Source organism: Somniosus microcephalus, chromosome 12 (genome assembly GCF_052327205.1).
Source record: "Somniosus microcephalus isolate GS21.2 chromosome 12, FLI_Smic_1.0, whole genome shotgun sequence".
In the NCBI taxonomy this organism is placed as follows: Eukaryota; Metazoa; Chordata; class Chondrichthyes; order Squaliformes; family Somniosidae; genus Somniosus; species Somniosus microcephalus.
Window position 1 is genome coordinate 63,716,163 of NC_140998.1, and position 22,136 is coordinate 63,738,298.

The 22,136-nt window shown below is 59.5% G+C and overlaps 1 pseudogene; it reads right to left on the minus strand.

Annotated features, from left to right (window-relative positions):
• The window catches only part of LOC147109235 (uncharacterized), a 110,301-nt pseudogene that overhangs the window by 79,028 nt on the left and 9,137 nt on the right, over positions 1 to 22,136 (minus strand).

The window sequence follows — 22,136 nt, forward strand, 5'->3', positions numbered from 1 at the left end:
CTGAGGGAGCGCCGCACTGTTAGAGGGGCAGTACAGAGGGAGTGCCGCACTGTCAGAGGGGCAGTATTGAGGGAACGCCGCACTGTCGGAGGGGCAATCTTGAGGGAGCACCGCACTGTCGAAGGGGCAGTACCAAGGGAGCGCTGCACTGTCGCAGGGGCAGTACTGAGGAGCGCTGCACTGTTGGAGGGGCAGTACTGAGGGATTACTGCACTGAGGGTCAGTACAGAGAGAATGCTGTACTGTCGGAGGGTCAGTACTGAGGGAATGCCGCACTGTCGGAGTGTCAGTGCTGCACTGTTGGATGGGCATTACTGAGGGAGCGCTGCACTGTCGGAGGGGCAGTACTGAGTGATCGCCGCACTGTCCAAGGGTCAGTACTGAGGGAGCGCCGCACTGTCGGAGGGGCAGTACTGAGGGAGCGCCGGACTGTCGGAGGGGCAATACTGAGGGAGCGCCGCACTGTCGGAGGGGCAATACTGAGGGAGCGCTGCACTGTCGGAGGGTCAGTATTGAGCGAGTGCCACACTGTTGGAGGGGCAGTACTGAGGGAGCGCTGCACTTTCGGAGGGGCAGTACTGAGGGAGCACTGCACTTTCAGAGGGGCAGTACTGAGGGAGCGCCGCACTGTCATATGGTCAGTGCTGAGGGAGCGCCGTACTGTCGGAAGGGCAATACTGAGGGAGCGCTGCACCGTCGGAGGGGCAGTACTGAGGGAGCACTGCGCTGTCGGAGGGGCAGTGCTGAGGGAGCACCGCACTGTTGAAGGCGCAGTAATAAGGGAGCGCTGCACTGTCAGAGGGGCAGTACTGAGGGATTGATGCACTATCAGAGGGTCAGTACTGAGGGAGTGCTGCACTGTCGGAGGATCAGTACTGATGGAGCGCCGCATTGTCGGAGTGGCAGTACTGAGGAACGCCGCACTGTCGGAGGGGCAGTACTAAGGGAGCGCTGCACTGTCGGAGGGGCAGTACGGAGGGAGTGCACACTGTCAGTGTCAGTACTGAGGGAGCCCCGCACTGTCGGAGGGGCAGCACTGAGGCAGTGCCGCACTGTCGGAGGGGCAGCACTGACGGAGCGCCGCACTGTCGGAGAGGCAGTACTGAGAAAGCGCCGCACTGTCGGAGAGGCAGTACTGAGAGAGCGCCGCACTGTCGGAGAGGCAGTACTGAGAGAGCGCTGCACTGTCGGAGGGGCAGCGCTGAGGTAGTGCTGCACTGTTGGAGGGGTTGTACTGGGGGAGGCCTGCACTGTCGGAGGGGCAGTACTGAGGGAGCGCTGCACTGTCAGAGGGCCAGTATTGACAGAGCGCTGCACTGTCAGAGGGCCTGTACTGACGGAGCGCTGCACTGTCGGAGGGGCAGTACGGAGGGAGTGCCGCACTGTCGGAGGGGTGGTACGGAGGGAGCGCCGCACTGTCGGAGGGGCAGTACGGAGGGAGCACTGCAGCGTCAGAGGGTCAGTACTGAGGGAGTGCTGCACTGTGGGAGGGGCAGTACTCAGTGAGTGCCGCACTGTCAGAGGTTCTGTACTGAGGGAGCACCGCACTGTCAGAGGGGCAGTACTGAGAGAGCGCCGCACAATCGGAGCGTCAGTCATGAGGGAGTGCCGCACTGTCGGAGTGTCAGTACTGAGGGAGGGCCACTCTGGCAGTGGGGCAGTACTGAGGACGCACTGCACTGTCGAAGGGGCAGTGCTGAGGGAGCGCTGCAATGTCGGAGAGGCTGTACTGAGGGAGTGCTGCACTGTCCGATGGGCTGTATTGAGGGAGCGCCAAACTGTCGGAGGGGCAGTACTGAGCGAGCGCCGCACTGTCGGAGGGGCAGTACTGATAGATCGTTGCACTATCAGAGGGTCAGTACTGAGGGAATGCTGCACTGTCGGATGGTCAGTACTGAGGGAGCGCCGCACTGTTGGATTGTCAGTACTGAGCGAGCGTAGCACTGTCAGAAGGGCAGTACGGAAGGAGCGCCGCACTGTCGGAGGGGCAGTACTGAGGACGCACTGCAGTGTCGGAGAGGCAATACTGAGGGAGCGCGGCACTGTTGGAGCCGCAGTGCTGAGCGAGTGCCGCACTGTCGGAGGGGCAGTACTGAGGGTGCGCCGCACTGTCAGAGGGGCAGTATTGAGGGAACGCCGCACTGTCGGAGGGGCAATATTGAGGGAGCACCGCACGGTTGAAGGGGCAGTACCGAGGGAGCGCCGCACTGTCGGAGGGGCAGTACTGAGGAGCGCTGCACTGTCGGAGGGGCAGTACTGAGGGATTAATGCACTGAGGGTCAGTACAGAGAGAATGCTGCACTGTCGGAGGGTCAGTACTGAGCGAACGCCGCACTGTCGGAGTCTCAGTGCTGCACTGTCGGAGGGGCAGTACTGAGGGATCGCCGCACTTTCGGAGGGGCAGAACTGAGGGAGCGCCGCACTGTCGGAGGGGCAGTACTGAGGGAGCGCCTCACTGTCGGAGGGGCAATACTGAGGGAGCGCCGCACTGTCGGAGGGGCAATACTGAGGGAGCGCTGCACTGTCGGAGGGTCAGTACTGAACAAGCGCCAAACTGTTGGAGGGGCAGTACTGAGGGAGCGCAGTACTATTGGAGGGGCAGTACTGAGGGAGCACTGCCCTGTCAGAGGGGCAGTGCTGAGGGAGCACTGCACTTTCGGAGGGGCAGTACTGAGGGAGCACTGCGCTGTCACAGGGGCAGTGCTGAGGGAATGCCGCACTGTCAGAGGGTCATTACTGAGGGAAGCACTTTTGGAGGGGCAGTACTGAGGGAGCGCTGCACTGTTGGAGGGGCAGTACTGAGGGAGCCCTGGACAGTCGGAGGGGCATTACACAGGGAGTGCCGCACTGTCGGGGGGCAGTACTGAGGGAGCACTGCACTGTCAGAGGGGCAGTACTGAGGGAGCGCCGCACTGTCAAATGGGCAGTGCTGAGGAAGCGCCGTACTGTCGGAAGGGCAATACTGAGGGAGCGCTGCACCGTCGGAGGGGCAGTGCTGAGGGAGCACCGCACTGTCGAAGGGGCAGTAATAAGGGAGCGCTGCACTGTCGGAGGGGCAGTACTGAGGGATTGCTGCACTATCAGAGTGTCAGTACTGAGGGAGTGCTGCACTGTCGGAGGATCAGTACTGATGGAGCGCCGCATTGTTGGAGTGGCAGTACTGCGGAACGCCGCACTGTCGGAGGGGCAGTACTAAGGGAGCGCCGCACTGTCGGAGGGGCAGTACTGAGATAGTGCTGCACTGTCGGAGGGGCAGTACTGAGGGAGTGCTGCACTGTGGGAGATGCAGTACGGAGGGAGTGTGCACTGTCACAGTGTCAGTACTGAGGGAGCACCGCACTGTCGGAGCGGCAGTACTGATGGATTGCTGCACTGTCAGAGGGGCAATATTGAGGGAGTGCTGCACTGTCGGATGGGCTGTATAGAGGGAGCGCCCTAATGTCAGAGGGGCAGTACTGAGGGAGCGCCGGAATGTCGGAGGGACAGTACAGAGGGAGCGCCGCACTGTCGAAGCTTCAGTACTGACGGAGCGCCGCACTGTCGGAGGGGCAGTACTGAGGGAGCACTGCTCTGTCGGAGGGGCAGCGCTCAGTGAGTGCCGCACTGTCGAATGGGCTGTATTGAGGGAGCGCCCCACTGAAGGAGTGTCAGTAATGAGGGAGCACCGCACTGTTGCAGCGTCAGTACTGATGGATTGCTGCACTGTCAGAGGGGCAATATTGAGGGAGTGCTGCACTGTCGGATGGGCTGTATAGAGGGAGCGCCCTAATGTCAGAGGGGCAGTACTGAGGGAGCGCCGGAATGTCGGAGGGACAGTACAGAGGGAGCGCCGCACTGTCGAAGCTTCAGTACTGACGGAGCGCCGCACTGTCGGAGGGGCAGTACTGAGGGAGCACTGCTCTGTCGGAGGGGCAGCGCTCAGTGAGTGCCGCACTGTCGAATGGGCTGTATTGAGGGAGCGCCCCACTGAAGGAGTGTCAGTAATGAGGGAGCACCGCACTGTTGCAGCGTCAGTACTGAGCAAGCGCCGCACTGTCGGAGGGGCAGTACTGAGGGCGCACTGCACTGTCAGAGGGTCAGTACTGAGGGAGCACTGCACTGTCAGATGGTCAGTACTGAGGGAATGCTGCACTGTCGGATTGCCCGTACTGAGGGAGCGTAGCACTGTCGGAAGGGCAGTACGGAAGGAGCGCTGCACTTTCGGTGGGGCAGTACTGAGGGAGCACTGCAGTGTCGGAGAGGCAGTACTGAGGGAGCACTGCACTGTCGGATGGTCAGTACTGAGGGAGGGCCGCTCTGTCGGAGGGTCAGTACTGAGGGAGCGCTGCACTGTCGGAGGGTCAGTACTGAGGGAGCGCTGCACTGTCGGAGGGGCAGTACTGAGGGAGTGCTGCACTGTCGGAGGGGCAGTACTGAGGGAGCGCCGCACTGTCGGAGGGGCAGTACTGAGAGAGTGCTGCACTGTCGGAGGGGCAGTACTGAGGGAGTGCTGCACTGTGGGAGATGCAGTACGGAGGGAGAGCGCACTGTCACAGTGTCAGTACTGAGGGAGCACCGCACTGTCGGAGGGGCAGTACTGATGGAGCGCCGCACTGTCGGAGTGTCAGTACTGAGGGAGCGCTGCACTGTTGGAGGGTCAGTACTGAGGGAGCGCTGCACTGTCGGTGGGGCAGTACTGAGGGATTGCTGCACTGTCAGAGGGGCAATATTGAGGGAGTGCTGCACTGTCGGATGGGCTGTATAGAGGGAGCGCCCTAACGTCAGAGGGGCAGTACTGAGGGAGCGCCGGAATGTCGGAGGGACAGTACAGAGGGAGCGCCGTTCTGTCGGAGGGGCAGTACTGAGGGAGCGCCGTACTGTTGGAGGGGCAGTATTGAGGGAGCACTGCACTGTCAGAAGGACAGTACTGATGGAGTGCCGCAATGTCAGAGGGGAAGTATTGAGGGAGCGCCGCACTGTCGGAGGCGCATTATTGATGGAGCACCGCACTGTCGGAGGGTCAGTACTGAGGGAGCGCTGCACGGGCGGAGGGGCAGTACTGAGGGAGCACTGCGCTGTCACAGGGGCAGTGCTGAGGGAATGCCGCACTGTCAGAGGGTCATTACTGAGGGAGCGCAGCACTTTTGGAGGGGCAGTACTGAGGGAGCGCTGCACTGTTGGAGGGGCAGTACTGAGGGAGCCCTGGACAGCCGGTGTGGCATTACACAAGGAATGCCGCACTGTCGGGGGGCAGTACTGAGGGAGCACTGCACTGTCAGAGGGGCAGTACTGAGGGAGCGCCGCACTGTCAAATGGGCAGTGCTGAGGGATTGCCGTACTGTCGGAAGGGCAATACTGAGGGATCGCTGCACCGTTGGAGGGGCAGTGCTGAGGGAGCACCACACTGTCGAAGGGGCAGTAATAAGGGAGCGCTGCACTGTCGGAGGGGCAGGAGTGAGGGATTGCTGCACTATCAGAGTGTCAGTACTGAGGGAGTGCTGCACTGTCGGAGGATCAGTACTGATGGAGCGCCGCATTGTTGGAGTGGCAGTACTGAGGAACGCCGCACTGTCGGAGGGGCAGTACTAAGGGAGCGCTGCACTGTCAGAGGGGCAGTACTGAGAGAGTGCTGCACTGTCGGAGGGGCAGTACTGAGGGAGTGCTGCACTGTGGGAGATGCAGTACGGAGGGAGTGTGCACTGTCACAGTGTCAGTACTGAGGGAGCACCGCACTGTCGGAGCGGCAGTACTGATGGTGCGCTGCACTGTCGGAGTGTCAGTACTGAGGGATTGCTGCACTGTCAGAGGGGCAATATTGAGGGAGTGCTGCACTGTCGGATGGGCTGTATAGAGGGAGCGCCCTAATGTCAGAGGGGCAGTACTGAGGGAGCGCCGGAATGTCGGAGGGACAGTACAGAGGGAGCGCCGCACTGTCGAAGCTTCAGTACTGACGGAGCGCCGCACTGTCGGAGGGGCAGTACTGAGGGAGCACTGCTCTGTCGGAGGGGCAGCGCTCAGTGAGTGCCGCACTGTCGGATGGGCTGTATTGAGGGAGCGCCCCACTGAAGGAGTGTCAGTAATGAGGGAGCACCGCACTGTTGCAGCGTCAGTACTGAGCAAGCGCCGCACTGTCGGAGGGGCAGTACTGAGGGCGCACTGCACTGTCAGAGGGTCAGTACTGAGGGAGCACTGCACTGTCAGATGGTCGGTACTGAGGGAATGCTGCACTGTCGAATGGTCAGTACTGAGGGAGCGCCGCAGTGTCGGATTGGCCGTACTGAGGGAGCGTAGCACTGTCGGAAGGGCAGTACGGAAGGAGCGCCGCACTGTCGGAGAGGCAGTACTGAGGGAGCACTGCACTGTCGGATGGTCAGTACTGAGGGAGGGCCGCTCTGTCGGAGGGTCAGTACTGAGGGAGAGCTGCACTGTCGGAGGGTCAGTACTGAGGGAGCGCTGCACTGTCGGAGGGGCAGTACTGAGGGAGTGCTGCACTGTCGGAGGGGCAGTATTGAGGGAGTGCTGCACTGTGGGAGATGCAGTACGGAGGGAGAGCGCACTGTCACAGTGCCAGTACTGAGGGAGCACCGCACTGTCGGAGGGGCAGTACTGATGGAGCGCCGCACTGTCGGAGGGGCAGTACTGAGAGAGTGCTGCACTGTCGGAGGGGCAGTACTGAGGGAGTGCTGCACTGTGGGAGATGCAGTACAGAGGGAGTGCGCACTGTCACTGTGTCAGTACTGAGGGAGCACCGCACTGTCGGAGAGGCAGTACTGATGGAGCGCCGCACTGTCGGAGTGTCAGTACTGAGGGAGCGCTGCACTGTTGGAGGGTCAGTACTGAGGGAGCGCTGCACTGTCGGTGGGGCAGTACTGAGGGATTGCTGCACTGTCGGAGGGGCAATATTGAGGGAGTGCTGCACTGTCGGATGGGCTTTATAGAGGGAGCGCCCTAATGTCAGAGGGGCAGTACTGAGGGAGCGCTGCACTGTTGGAGGGGCAGTACTGAGGGAGCCCTGGACAGTCGGAGGGGCATTACACAGGGAGTGCCGCACTGTCGGGGGGCAGTACTGAGGGAGCACTGCACTGTCAGAGGGGCAGTACTGAGTGAGCGCCGCACTGTCAAATGGGCAGTGCTGAGGGAGCGCCGTACTGTCGGAAGGGCAATACTGAGTGAGCGCTGCACCGTCGGAGGGGCAGTGCTGAGGGAGCACCGCACTGTCGGAGGGGCAATACTGAGGGAGCGCTGCACTGTCGGAGGGTCAGTACTGAACAAGCGCCAAACTGTTGGAGGGGCAGTACTGAGGGAGCGCAGTACTATTGGAGGGGCAGTACTGAGGGAGCACTGCCCTGTCAGAGGGGCAGTGCTGAGGGAGCACTGCACTTTCGGAGGGGCAGTACTGAGGGAGCACTGCGCTGTCACAGGGGCAGTGCTGAGGGAATGCCGCACTGTCAGAGGGTCATTACTGAGGGAAGCACTTTTGGAGGGGCAGTACTGAGGGAGCGCTGCACTGTTGGAGGGGCAGTACTGAGGGAGCCCTGGACAGTCGGAGGGGCATTACACAGGGAGTGCCGCACTGTCGGGGGGCAGTACTGAGGGAGCACTGCACTGTCAGAGGGGCAGTACTGAGGGAGCGCCGCACTGTCAAATGGGCAGTGCTGAGGAAGCGCCGTACTGTCGGAAGGGCAATACTGAGGGAGCGCTGCACCGTCGGAGGGGCAGTGCTGAGGGAGCACCGCACTGTCGAAGGGGCAGTAATAAGGGAGCGCTGCACTGTCGGAGGGGCAGTACTGAGGGATTGCTGCACTATCAGAGTGTCAGTACTGAGGGAGTGCTGCACTGTCGGAGGATCAGTACTGATGGAGCGCCGCATTGTTGGAGTGGCAGTACTGCGGAACGCCGCACTGTCGGAGGGGCAGTACTAAGGGAGCGCCGCACTGTCGGAGGGGCAGTACTGAGATAGTGCTGCACTGTCGGAGGGGCAGTACTGAGGGAGTGCTGCACTGTGGGAGATGCAGTACGGAGGGAGTGTGCACTGTCACAGTGTCAGTACTGAGGGAGCACCGCACTGTCGGAGCGGCAGTACTGATGGATTGCTGCACTGTCAGAGGGGCAATATTGAGGGAGTGCTGCACTGTCGGATGGGCTGTATAGAGGGAGCGCCCTAATGTCAGAGGGGCAGTACTGAGGGAGCGCCGGAATGTCGGAGGGACAGTACAGAGGGAGCGCCGCACTGTCGAAGCTTCAGTACTGACGGAGCGCCGCACTGTCGGAGGGGCAGTACTGAGTGAGCACTGCTCTGTCGGAGGGGCAGCGCTCAGTGAGTGCCGCACTGTCGAATGGGCTGTATTGAGGGAGCGCCCCACTGAAGGAGTGTCAGTAATGAGGGAGCACCGCACTGTTGCAGCGTCAGTACTGATGGATTGCTGCACTGTCAGAGGGGCAATATTGAGGGAGTGCTGCACTGTCGGATGGGCTGTATAGAGGGAGCGCCCTAATGTCAGAGGGGCAGTACTGAGGGAGCGCCGGAATGTCGGAGGGACAGTACAGAGGGAGCGCCGCACTGTCGAAGCTTCAGTACTGACGGAGCGCCGCACTGTCGGAGGGGCAGTACTGAGGGAGCACTGCTCTGTCGGAGGGGCAGCGCTCAGTGAGTGCCGCACTGTCGAATGGGCTGTATTGAGGGAGCGCCCCACTGAAGGAGCGTCAGTAATGAGGGAGCACCGCACTGTTGCAGCGTCAGTACTGAGCAAGCGCCGCACTGTCGGAGGGGCAGTACTGAGGGCGCACTGCACTGTCAGAGGGTCAGTACTGAGGGAGCACTGCACTGTCAGATGGTCAGTACTGAGGGAATGCTGCACTGTCGGATTGCCCGTACTGAGGGAGCGTAGCACTGTCGGAAGGGCAGTACGGAAGGAGCGCTGCACTTTCGGTGGGGCAGTACTGAGGGAGCACTGCAGTGTCGGAGAGGCAGTACTGAGGGAGCACTGCACTGTCGGATGGTCAGTACTGAGGGAGGGCCGCTCTGTCGGAGGGTCAGTACTGAGGGAGCGCTGCACTGTCGGAGGGTCAGTACTGAGGGAGCGCTGCACTGTCGGAGGGGCAGTACTGAGGGAGTGCTGCACTGTCGGAGGGGCAGTACTGAGGGAGCGCCGCACTGTCGGAGGGGCAGTACTGAGAGAGTGCTGCACTGTCGGAGGGGCAGTACTGAGGGAGTGCTGCACTGTGGGAGATGCAGTACGGAGGGAGAGCGCACTGTCACAGTGTCAGTACTGAGGGAGCACCGCACTGTCGGAGGGGCAGTACTGATGGAGCGCCGCACTGTCGGAGTGTCAGTACTGAGGGAGCGCTGCACTGTTGGAGGGTCAGTACTGAGGGAGCGCTGCACTGTCGGTGGGGCAGTACTGAGGGATTGCTGCACTGTCAGAGGGGCAATATTGAGGGAGTGCTGCACTGTCGGATGGGCTGTATAGAGGGAGCGCCCTAACGTCAGAGGGGCAGTACTGAGGGAGCGCCGGAATGTCGGAGGGACAGTACAGAGGGAGCGCCGTTCTGTCGGAGGGGCAGTACTGAGGGAGCGCCGTACTGTTGGAGGGGCAGTATTGAGGGAGCACTGCACTGTCAGAAGGACAGTACTGATGGAGTGCCGCAATGTCAGAGGGGAAGTATTGAGGGAGCGCCGCACTGTCGGAGGCGCATTATTGATGGAGCACCGCACTGTCGGAGGGTCAGTACTGAGGGAGCGCTGCACGGGCGGAGGGGCAGTACTGAGGGAGCACTGCGCTGTCACAGGGGCAGTGCTGAGGGAATGCCGCACTGTCAGAGGGTCATTACTGAGGGAGCGCAGCACTTTTGGAGGGGCAGTACTGAGGGAGCGCTGCACTGTTGGAGGGGCAGTACTGAGGGAGCCCTGGACAGCCGGTGTGGCATTACACAAGGAATGCCGCACTGTCGGGGGGCAGTACTGAGGGAGCACTGCACTGTCAGAGGGGCAGTACTGAGGGAGCGCCGCACTGTCAAATGGGCAGTGCTGAGGGATTGCCGTACTGTCGGAAGGGCAATACTGAGGGATCGCTGCACCGTTGGAGGGGCAGTGCTGAGGGAGCACCACACTGTCGAAGGGGCAGTAATAAGGGAGCGCTGCACTGTCGGAGGGGCAGGAGTGAGGGATTGCTGCACTATCAGAGTGTCAGTACTGAGGGAGTGCTGCACTGTCGGAGGATCAGTACTGATGGAGCGCCGCATTGTTGGAGTGGCAGTACTGAGGAACGCCGCACTGTCGGAGGGGCAGTACTAAGGGAGCGCTGCACTGTCAGAGGGGCAGTACTGAGAGAGTGCTGCACTGTCGGAGGGGCAGTACTGAGGGAGTGCTGCACTGTGGGAGATGCAGTACGGAGGGAGTGTGCACTGTCACAGTGTCAGTACTGAGGGAGCACCGCACTGTCGGAGCGGCAGTACTGATGGTGCGCTGCACTGTCGGAGTGTCAGTACTGAGGGATTGCTGCACTGTCAGAGGGGCAATATTGAGGGAGTGCTGCACTGTCGGATGGGCTGTATAGAGGGAGCGCCCTAATGTCAGAGGGGCAGTACTGAGGGAGCGCCGGAATGTCGGAGGGACAGTACAGAGGGAGCGCCGCACTGTCGAAGCTTCAGTACTGACGGAGCGCCGCACTGTCGGAGGGGCAGTACTGAGGGAGCACTGCTCTGTCGGAGGGGCAGTGCTCAGTGAGTGCCGCACTGTCGGATGGGCTGTATTGAGGGAGCGCCCCACTGAAGGAGTGTCAGTAATGAGGGAGCACCGCACTGTTGCAGCGTCAGTACTGAGCAAGCGCCGCACTGTCGGAGGGGCAGTACTGAGGGCGCACTGCACTGTCAGAGGGTCAGTACTGAGGGAGCACTGCACTGTCAGATGGTCGGTACTGAGGGAATGCTGCACTGTCGAATGGTCAGTACTGAGGGAGCGCCGCAGTGTCGGATTGGCCGTACTGAGGGAGCGTAGCACTGTCGGAAGGGCAGTACGGAAGGAGCGCCGCACTGTCGGAGAGGCAGTACTGAGGGAGCACTGCACTGTCGGATGGTCAGTACTGAGGGAGGGCCGCTCTGTCGGAGGGTCAGTACTGAGGGAGAGCTGCACTGTCGGAGGGTCAGTACTGAGGGAGCGCTGCACTGTCGGAGGGGCAGTACTGAGGGAGTGCTGCACTGTCGGAGGGGCAGTATTGAGGGAGTGCTGCACTGTGGGAGATGCAGTACGGAGGGAGAGCGCACTGTCACAGTGCCAGTACTGAGGGAGCACCGCACTGTCGGAGGGGCAGTACTGATGGAGCGCCGCACTGTCGGAGGGGCAGTACTGAGAGAGTGCTGCACTGTCGGAGGGGCAGTACTGAGGGAGTGCTGCACTGTGGGAGATGCAGTACAGAGGGAGTGCGCACTGTCACTGTGTCAGTACTGAGGGAGCACCGCACTGTCGGAGAGGCAGTACTGATGGAGCGCCGCACTGTCGGAGTGTCAGTACTGAGGGAGCGCTGCACTGTTGGAGGGTCAGTACTGAGGGAGCGCTGCACTGTCGGTGGGGCAGTACTGAGGGATTGCTGCACTGTCGGAGGGGCAATATTGAGGGAGTGCTGCACTGTCGGATGGGCTTTATAGAGGGAGCGCCCTAATGTCAGAGGGGCAGTACTGAGGGAGCGCTGCACTGTTGGAGGGGCAGTACTGAGGGAGCCCTGGACAGTCGGAGGGGCATTACACAGGGAGTGCCGCACTGTCGGGGGGCAGTACTGAGGGAGCACTGCACTGTCAGAGGGGCAGTACTGAGTGAGCGCCGCACTGTCAAATGGGCAGTGCTGAGGGAGCGCCGTACTGTCGGAAGGGCAATACTGAGTGAGCGCTGCACCGTCGGAGGGGCAGTGCTGAGGGAGCACCGCACTGTCGAAGGGGCAGTAATAAGGGAGCGCTGCACTGTCGGAGGGGCAATACTGAGGGATTGCTGCACTATCAGAGTGTCAGTACTGAGGGAGTGCTGCACTGTCGGAGGATCAGTACTGATGGAGCGCCGCATTGTTGGAGTGGCAGTACTGAGGAATGCCGCACTGTCGGAGGGGCAGTACTAAGGGAGCGTCGCACTGTCGGAGGGTCTGTACTGAGAGAGTGCTGCACTGTCGGAGAGGCAGTACTGAGGGAGTGCTGCACTGTGGGAGATGCAGTACGGAGGGAGTGTGCACTGTCACAGTGTCAGTACTGAGGGAGCACCACACTGTCGGAGCGGCAGTACTGATGGAGTGCTGCACTGTCGGAGTGTCAGTACTGAGGGATTGCCGCACTGTCAGAGGGGCAATATTGAGGGAGTGCTGCACTGTCGGATGGGCTGTATAGAGGGAGTGCCCTAATGTCAGAGGGGCAGTACTGAGGGAGCGCCGGAATGTTGGAGGGACAGTACAGAGGGAGCGCCGCACTGTCGAAGCTTCAGTACTGACGGAGCGCCGCACTGTTGGAGGGGCAGTACTGAGGGAGCACTGCTCTGTCGGAGGGGCAGCGCTCAGTGAGTGCCGCACTGTCGGATGGGCTGTATTGAGGGAGCGCCTCACTGATGGAGTGTCAGTAATGAGGGAGCACCGCACTGTTGCAGCGTCAGTACTGAGCAAGCGCCGCACTGTCGGAGGGGCAGTACTGAGGGCGCACTGCACTGTCAGAGGGTCAGTACTGAGGGAGCACTGCACTGTCAGATGTTCAGTACTGAGGGAATGCTGCACTGTCGGATGGTCAGTACTGAGGGAGCGCCGCAGTGTCGGATTGGCCGTACTGAGGGAGCGTAGCACTGTCGGAAGGGCAGTACGGAAGGAGCGCCGCACTGTCGGTGGGGCAGTACTGAGGGAGCACTGCACTGTCGGATGGTCAGTACTGAGGGAGGGCCGCTCTGTCGGAGGGTCAGTACTGAGGGAGCGCTGCACTGTCGGAGGGGCAGTACTGAGGGAGTGCTGCACTGTCGGAGGGGCAGTACTGAGGGAGCGCCGCACTGTCGGAGGGGCAGTACTGAGAGAGTGCTGCACTGCCGTAGGGGCAGTACTGAGGGAGTGCTGCACTGTGGGAGATGCAGTACGGAGGGAGAGCGCACTGTCACAGTGTCAGTACTGAGGGAGCACCGCACTGTCGGAGGGGCAGTACTGATGGAGTGCCGCACTGTCGGAGTGTCAGTACTGAGGGAGCGCTGCACTGTTGGAGGGTCAGTACTGAGGGAGCGCTGCACTGTCGGTGGGGCAGTACTGAGGGATTGCTGCACTGTCAGAGGGGCAATATTGAGGGAGTGCTGCACTGTCGGATGGGCTGTATAGAGGGAGCGCCCTAATGTCAGAGGGGCAGTACTGAGGGAGCGCCGGAATGTCGGAGGGACAGTACAGAGGGAGCGCCGTTCTGTCGGAGGGGCAGTACTTGGGGAGCGCCGTACTGTCGGAGGGGCAGTATTGAAGGAGCACTGCACTGTCAGAAGGACAGTACTGATGGAGTGCCGCAATGTCAGAGGGGCAGTATTGAGGGAGCGCCGCACTGTCGGAGGCGCATTATTGAAGGAGCACCGCACTGTCGGAGGGTCAGTACTGAGGGAGCGCTGCACTGGCGGAGGGGCAGTACTGAGTGATCGCCGCACTGTCGGAGGGTCAGTACTGAAGGAGTGCCGCACTGTCGGAGGGGCAGTACTGAGGGAGTGCTGCACTGTCGGAGGATCAGTACTGATGGAGCGCCGCATTGTCGGAGTGGCAGTACTGAGGAACGCCGTACTGTTGGAGGGGCAGTACTAAGGGAGCGCCGCACTGTCGGAGGGGCAGTACGGAGGGAGCGCACACTGTCAGAGTGTCAGTATTGAGGGAGCCCCGCACTGTCGGAGGGGCAGCACTGAGACAGTGCCGCACTATCGGAGGGGCAGCACTGAGGGAGCGCCGCACTGTCGGACAGGCAGTACTGAGAAAGCGCCGCACTGTCGGAGAGGCAGTACTGAGAGAGCGCTGCACTGTCGGAGGGGCAGTGCTGAGGGAGTGCTGCACTGTCGGAGGGGTTGTACTGGGGGAGGCCTGCACTGTCGGAGGGGCAGTACTGAGGGAGCGCTGCACTGTCAGAGGGCCAGTACTGACGGAGCGCTGTACTGTCGGAGGGGCAGTACGGAGGGAGCGCCGCACTCTCGGAGGGGCGGTACGGAGGGAGCACCGCACTGTCGGAGGGGCAGTACGGAGGGAGCACTGCAGCGTCAGAGGGGCAGTACTGAGGGAGTGCTGCACTGTGGGAGGGGCAGTACTGAGTGAGTGCCTCACTGTCAGAGGTTCAATACTGAGGGAGCACCGCACTGTCAGAGGGGCAGTACTGAGGGAGCCCCGCACTATCGGAGCATCAGTAATGAGGGAGTGCCGCACTGTCGGAGGGTCAGTACTGAGGGAGGGCCACTCTGGCAGTGGGGCAGTGCTGAGGACGCACTGCACTGTCGGAGGGGCAGTGCTGAGGCAGCGCCGCACTGTCGGAGAGGCTGTACTGAGGGAGTGCTGCACTGTCCGATGGGCTGTATTGAGAGAGCGCCAAACTGTCGGAGGGGCAGTACTGAGGGAGCGCCGCACTGCCTGAGTGTCAGTAATGGGGGAGCACCGCACTGTTGCAGCATCAGTACTGAGCGAGCGCCGCACTGTCGGAGGGGCAGTACTGATGGATCGCTGCACTGTTGGATTGTCAGTACTGAGAGAGCGTAGCACTGTCGGAAGGGCAGTACGGAAGGAGCGCCGCACTGTCGGAGGGGCAGTACTGAGGACGCACTGCAGTGTCGGAGGGGCAGTGCTGAGGGAGCGCCGCACTGTCGGAGAGGCTGTACTGAGGGAGTGCTGCACTGTTGGATGGGCTGTATTGAGGGAGCGCCACACTGTCGGAGGGGCAGTGCTGAGGGAGCGCCGCACTGTTGGAGTGTCAGTAATGAGGGAGCACCGCACTGTTGCAGCATCAGTACTGAGCGAGCGCCGCACTGTCAGAGGGGCAGTACTGATGGATCGCTGCACTATCAGAGGGTCAGTACTGAGGGAATGCTGCACTGTTGGATGGTCAGTACTGAGGGAGCGCCGCACTGTTGGATTGTCAGTACTGAGAGAGCGTAGCACTGTCGGAAGGGCAGTACGGAATGAGCACCGCACTGTCGGAGGGGCAGTACTGAGGACGCACTGCAGTGTCGGAGAGGCAGTACTGAGGGAGTGCTGCACTGTCGGAGGCGCAGTGCTGAGGGAGTGCCGCACTGTTGGAGGGGCAGTACTGAGGGTGTGCCGCACTGTCAGAGGGGCAGTATTGAGGGAACGCCGCACTGTCAGAGGGGCAGTATTGAGGGAACGCCGCACTGTCGGAGGGGCAATATTGAGGGAGCACCGCACTGTCGAAGGGGCAGTACCGAGGGAGTGCCGCACTGTCACAGGGGCAGTACTGAGGAGCGCTGCACTGTTGGAGGGGCAGTACTGAGGGATTACTGCACTGAAGGTCAGTACAGAGAGAATGCTGCACTGTCGGAGGGTCAGTACTGAGGGAATGCCGCACTGTCGGAGTGTCAGTGCTGCACTGTCGGATGGGCATTACTGAGGGAGCGCTGCACTGTCAGAGGGGCAGTACTGGGTGATCGCCGCACTGTCGGAGGGTCAGTACTGAGGGAGCGCCGCACTGTCGGAGGTGCAGTACTGAGGAAGCGCCGCACTGTCGGAGGGGCAATACGGAGGGAGCAACGCACTGTCGGTGGGGCAATACTGAGGGAGCGCTGCACTGTCGGAGGGTCAGTATTGAGCGAGTGCCACACTGTCGGAGGTGCAGTACTGAGGAAGTGCCGCACTGTCGGAGGGGCAATACGGAGGGAGCAACGCACTGTTGGAGGGGCGGTACTGAGGGAGCGCCGCACTGTCATATGGGCAGTGCTGAGGGAGCGCCGTACTGTCGGAAGGGCAATACTGAGGGAGCGCTGCACCGTCGGAGGGGCAGTACTGAGGGAGCACTGCACTGTCGGGAGCAGTACTGAGGGAGCGTCGCACTGTCGGAGGGGCAGTATTGAGGGAACGCCTCACTGTCGGAGGGGCAGTACTGAGGGAGCACCGCACTGTCGGAGTGTCAGTAATGAGGCAGTGCCGCACTGTCGGAGGGTCAGTCCTGAGGGAGGGCCACTCTGGCGGTGGGGCAGTGCTAAGGACGCACTACACTGTCGGAGGGGCAGTGCTGATGGAGCACCGCACTGTGAGAGAGGCTGTACTGAGGGAGTGCTGCACTGTTTGATGGGCTGTACTGAGGGAGCGTAGCACTGTCGGAAGGGCAGTACGGAAAGAGCGCCGCACTGTCGGTGGGGCAGTACTGAGGGAGCACTGCAGTGTCGGAGAGGCAGTACTGAGGGAGCACTGCACTGTCGGATGGTCAGTACAGAGGGAGGGCCGCTCTGTCGGTGGGGCAGTACTGAGGACGCACTGCACTGTCGGAGGGGCAGTGCGGAGGGAGCGCCGCAGTGTGGGAGGGCCTGTACTGAGGGAGTGCTGCACTGTCGGAGGATCTGTACTGAGGGAACTCTGCACTGTCGGAGGGAAATGCTGAGGGAGTGCCGCACTGTCGGAGGGGCAGTATTGAGGGTGCGCTGCACTGTCGGAAGGGCTGTACTGAGGGAGCACCGCACTGTAGAAGGGGCAGTACCGAGGGAGCGCCGCACTGTCGGAGGGGCAGTACTGAGGAGCGCTGCACTGTCGGAGGGGCAGTACTGAGGGATTGCTGCACTGAGGGTCAGTACTGAGAGAATGCTGCACTGTCGGAGGGTCAGTACTGAGGGAGGGCCGCTCTGTCGGTGGGGTAGTACTGAGGACGCACTACACTGTCGGAGGGGCAGTGCGGAGGGAGTGTTGCACTGTCGGAGGATCTGTACTCAGGGAGCTCTGCACTGTTGGAGGGAAATGCTGAGGGAGTGCCGCACTGTCGGAGGTGCAGTACCAAGGGAGCGCCACACTGTCGGAGGGGCAGTACCAAGGGAGCGCCGCACTGTCGAATGGGCAGCACTGAGGCAGTGCTGCACTGTCAGAGGGTCAGTACTGAGGGAGCGCCGCACTGTCGGAGGGTCAGTATTGAGGGAGGGCCGCTCTGTCGGTGGGGATGTACTGAGGATGCACTGCACTGTCGGAGCGGCAGTACTGAGGGAGCGCCGCACTGTCGGAGGGGCAGTACAGAGGGAGCACCCTACTGTCAGAGGGGCAGTACTGAGGGAGCGCCGCACTGTCGGAGGGTCAGTATTGAGGGAGCGCCGCTCTGTCGGTGGGGCAGTACTGAGGACGCACTGCACTGTCGGAGGGGCAGTGCTGAGGGAGCGCCGCACTGTTGGAGGATCTGTACTGAGGGAGCTCTGCACTGTCGGAGGGGCAGTGCTGAGGGAGTGCCGCACTGTCGGATAGGCTGTATTGAGGGAGCGCTGCACTGTCGGAGGGGCAGTACTGCTGGATCGCTGCACTATCAGAGGGTCAGTACGGAGGGAGCGCCGCACTGTCAGAGGGGCAGTACTGAGGGAGCACAGTAGTGTCAGAGGGGCAGTACTGAGGGAGCGCCGCACTGTCGGTGGGGCAGTACTGAGGGAGCGCTGCACTGTCGGAGGGTCAGTACTGAGGGAGCGCTGCACTGTCCGAGGGGCAGTACTGAGGGATTGCTGCACTGTCAGAGGGGCAATATTGAGGGAGTGCCGCACTGTCGGAGGGTCAGTACTGAGGGAGCGAGCACTGTCGGAAGGGGCAGTACAGAGGGAGCACTGCACTGTCGGAGGGGCAGTATAGAGGGAGTGCTGCACTGTCGGAGGGGTTGTACACGGGGAGGCCTGCACTGTCGGAGGGGCAGTATTGAGGGAGCACCCTACTGTCAGAGGGGCAGTACTGAGGGAGCGCCGCACTGTCGGAGGGGCAGTACTGAGGGAGCGCTGCATTGTTGGAGGGTCAGTACTGAGGGAGCGCCGCACTGTCGGAGGGCCTGTACAGAGGGAGCGCTGCACTGTCGGAGGGGCAGTATTGAGGGAGTGCTGCACTGTTGGAGGGGCAGTACTGAGGGAGTGCTGCACTGTCGGAGGGGTTATACTGTGGGAGGCCTGCACTGTCGGAGGGGCAGTACTGAGGGAGCGCTGCACTGTCGGAGGGGCAGTACTGAGGAGCGCCGCACTGTCAGAGGGTCAGTTCTGAGGGAGCACTGCACTGTCTGAGGGTTAGTACTGAGGGAGCGCCGCACAGTCGGAGGGGCAGTACAGAGGGAGCACTGCACTGTCGGAGGGGCAGTATTGAGGGGGTGCTGCACTGTTGGAGGGGCTGTACTGAGGGAGTGCCGCACTGTCGGAGGGGCAGTATTGAGGGAGCACCCTAATGTCAGAGGGGCAGTACTGAGGGAGCGCCGCACTGTTGGAGGGGCAGTACAGAGGGAGCGCCGCACTGTCGGAGGGGCAGTACTGAGGGTGCACTGCTCTGTCGGAAGCGCAGCGCTGAGGGAGCGCCGCACTGTCGGAGGGGCTGTACTGATGGAGTGCTGCACTATCGGAGGATCTGTACTGAGGAAGCTCTGCACTGTCGGAGGGGCAGTGCTGAGGATGCATTGCACTTTCGGAGGGGCAGTGCTGAGGGAGCACGCACTGTCGGAGGGGCTGTACTGAGGGAGTGCTGAAATGTCGGAGGATCTGTACTGAGGGAGCTCTGCACTGTCGGAGGGGCAGTGCTGAGGGAGCGCCACACTGTCGGAGGATCAGTACTGAGGGAGCGCCGCACTGTCGGAGGGGCAGTACTGAGGGAGCACTGCTCTGTCGGAGGGGCAGCGCTGAGTGAGTGCCGCACTGTCGAATGGGCTGTATAGAGGGAGCGCCCTAATGTCAGAGGGGCAGTACTGAGGGAGCGCCTGTAGGGGGTTTCTCTTGCTTGCTCTGGTCTCCTGCCAGGCTTCTTGCAATAATTACCCGTGAGTGGTTCGACCCACTCGCCCCTACGGTTCTCGACCTTGGACTTAGGTGCAGGGAGCTGTAGTGCAGAAAAGCTCAATAGACCAGGTCGAATAGCACGAAATGGATGCCTTTATTGAACAGTTTGCAGCATTATAAAATACATGTCATATGCACAGATTAAAGCAACTACAAGCATGCACACATCTATAAACTTAACTCTCTGGAAATGGGGAACACATGGCACATCGTAAAAGGGGTAACACATTACAACTACCCTTAACCCCCTCCCTTAGACCTAACTAAGTTTCGATTTGAGGAACTCGGGATCATGCTCACCACTTTAAGAATTGCGAAAAGGGGTTTGTTGTGTAGGTAACCTGTTCCACCTTAAGAGAGCTTAAGCCTGTTCCACCTTAAGAGATGTACTACTTTCTCAGGCTGCTGTAGACGTAATACCGGGGGTGAACACACCGGTATATAAGCACTGTGCAGTAATCTTGTATTCGGTATAGTCCCTACCTCCAACCAGTAAAGACCTGTTTGTATTGTTACTCATTAGCCTGTGTCTTAATTAACTAAATAATTCACAGACTTAACACTGGCGACGAGTCAGGTTCTTACCCTGCGGCAGTTATTCCACGGTGGTTGAAGAGAGGTTTCAAACCACACCACCCCACTGGAAGCGACAGGCATTAGGACCCTGAAGCCTCCATCAGCTTGTGAACCGGAGTAGAAGACAGGGCTGGGGAAGACAGAGGTACAGGGCGATAGCGATCGGCAGATAAGGGCCGGGCCGCTTTGAAGTGAGGGGCGCAGCCGGGCCATCGATCGCAACCACCAATAAGGGCCGCACTCGGGCTGAAAGGGCAGCGGCTGCAGAAATTGAAGGCGTGAGAGCCGCGGTGAAAAGCACGGGCCATCGATCGCGATCGGGAGATAAGGGCTTTGGAGTGCGAGGCGCAGCCGGGCCATCGATCGCAAGCACTGATAAGGGCCGGGCCGCTTTCAAGTGCGAGGCGCAGCCGGGCCATCGATCGCATCCGCTGATAAGGGCCGCACTCGGGCGATCGCGGCGAAGATAAGGGCCGCAATCGGGGGCTGAAGGGAGACGGCGTCGGGGGACGGGTGAAGACCGCCAAGCGTGGGAAAACCGCCATTTTGTGGGCGGAGGACGACGGCAAGAGCGGGAAGCCGCCATCTTTGATAACAAGTAAAGAAAATAAAATCTGAGAAATTGCAAATCTACAATGCCTAAACACGGGAATATTAGCACCTTTGATAGTGACCTCGAAGATTGGGCCATATATGTTGAAAGAGTAAAAAATTATTGTAAGGCCAATAAAATTCGTGACCAAGATAAAGCTCTAACATTATTAAATTTAATGGGTGCGAAGACATACGGGCAATTGAAACACCTGTTATCACCAGTTGAACCGGCGGATAAGACGTTCGATGAGATTGTTACTGTCCTGAAAGATCATCTAAACCCCACGCCGCTGATGCTAGCGGAACGATTTAAATTTTACGACAGAAGGCAGCTACAGAATGAAAGCAATGCTGAATATTTGATGGAATTACGTAAGTTAGCGAAATATTGTCAGTTTGGAACGGGACTGACAGAAGCACTACGAGATAAATTTGTGTGTGGTTTATTTAAACAGGATACACAAAAGCGACTGCTCGAGGAGAATGAGCTGACGCTTGAGAAGGCGGTCACTATGGCAGCAGCACACGAAGCCGCAGCGAGAGGCACGGCAGTAATGCAGCTACGGTCACCGGAGCTCAGTGCACACAAATTGGGTGTGAGTTCTGTTAAATGTTATCGTTGTGGAAAGACAACGCATGATCAGAACCAGTGTTGGTTTAAAAACCAAGAATGCAGAACATGTGGTAGGCTTGGACATATAGCTAGAGTATGCAGGTCAGGGAAGAAGACCAGCAACAAGAAGTCACCACAAGGGAAATACGCAAAGGTACACAAGGTGGCCGAACAGGAGTCCGATTCAGACGCTAGCAGTAATGAACTGGCTGGCTTAAGCAGTATTGAACTGGCTAGCTTAAGGGTACTCAACGTTGGTAAGGGTGCAGACCTCCAGACAATTTGGGTTACTCTTCAGATAGAAGGAGTCCAAGTAAAAATGGAATTGGACACTGGATCGGCATTGTCGGTCATGAATAAGAAAGATTACAGAAGGTTATTCCAACATATTCCCCTACAGGATACGGAGATTATATTGACAACCTACACGGGGCAGAGAGTGTACTCCATCGGGACAATAAAGGTTGCAGTGGCCAACAAGGGCGAAGGAAGTCAAATAATGGACTTATATGTGCTACCGGAGGGAGGTCCATCACTACTAGGCCGGGAGTGGTTTAGAAACATAAATATGGACTGGCATTCGCTAAAAGCCATAAAGAGTGAGAACTCGGTGCAGATAATCAGCCCAGACTCTAGAACTGATGATGGTAAGACCAACCCATGTGCAAAAGACAAAGTTTCAGCACAGAATTCCACTGAGCAACAACAACATAGTTTAACAGAGAATTCTGAGTCTGTCAAGTCTACTGATATGCACATTTTTGAGGGACACTGGGCTCGAACTCAACTCCATTTCAAACTACAACAGCAATTAGAACAAATGATTCGCCGTTTTGAGCAAGAGATGAATGAAATAAAAAAGTTCTTTGTTACAGAGTGGGAGAATCTGGAAAGTCAACAGAAGCAACTGATGGAGAAAATGGAGCAGGAGCACACCAACCATCTGCGCGAGGAGGCCGAACGAATCAAAGCTGATTCAGGTTCTGAAGGTGCGTGCCATAATCTGGTGTCAGAAGAGTTAACGGTCAGCCAACTCCTTCATATGCTGAGGGACAAGACTCTGAAATGGGAAAAACTTGAACACGAGCTGCGATCTTCAAAGGAAAAGGGTTCGGAGCTCTCAAAAGTCATTGAGATGGCTGATGTGACGACACAGACTGAAACGACTGCAACAGAGCAGCCATTGGATGCCAAAAGTACGCTGACTCACGTCAATGTAGAGCAACAGACCGCTGAAACAGCTGCTCCGGTAGAGGGATTGCATAGTCCGATCAATCAATCTCCAAAGGAAGTTGAAGTATTAAAATCACAAATGAGGTCACTAGTAAATGACTTGCTGAAAGCCCAGAAAAAGCTGGATGCAGAGGTACACATGAAGAAGTCTCTTCAGGAAAGATGTCTGGATTTGGAACAAGA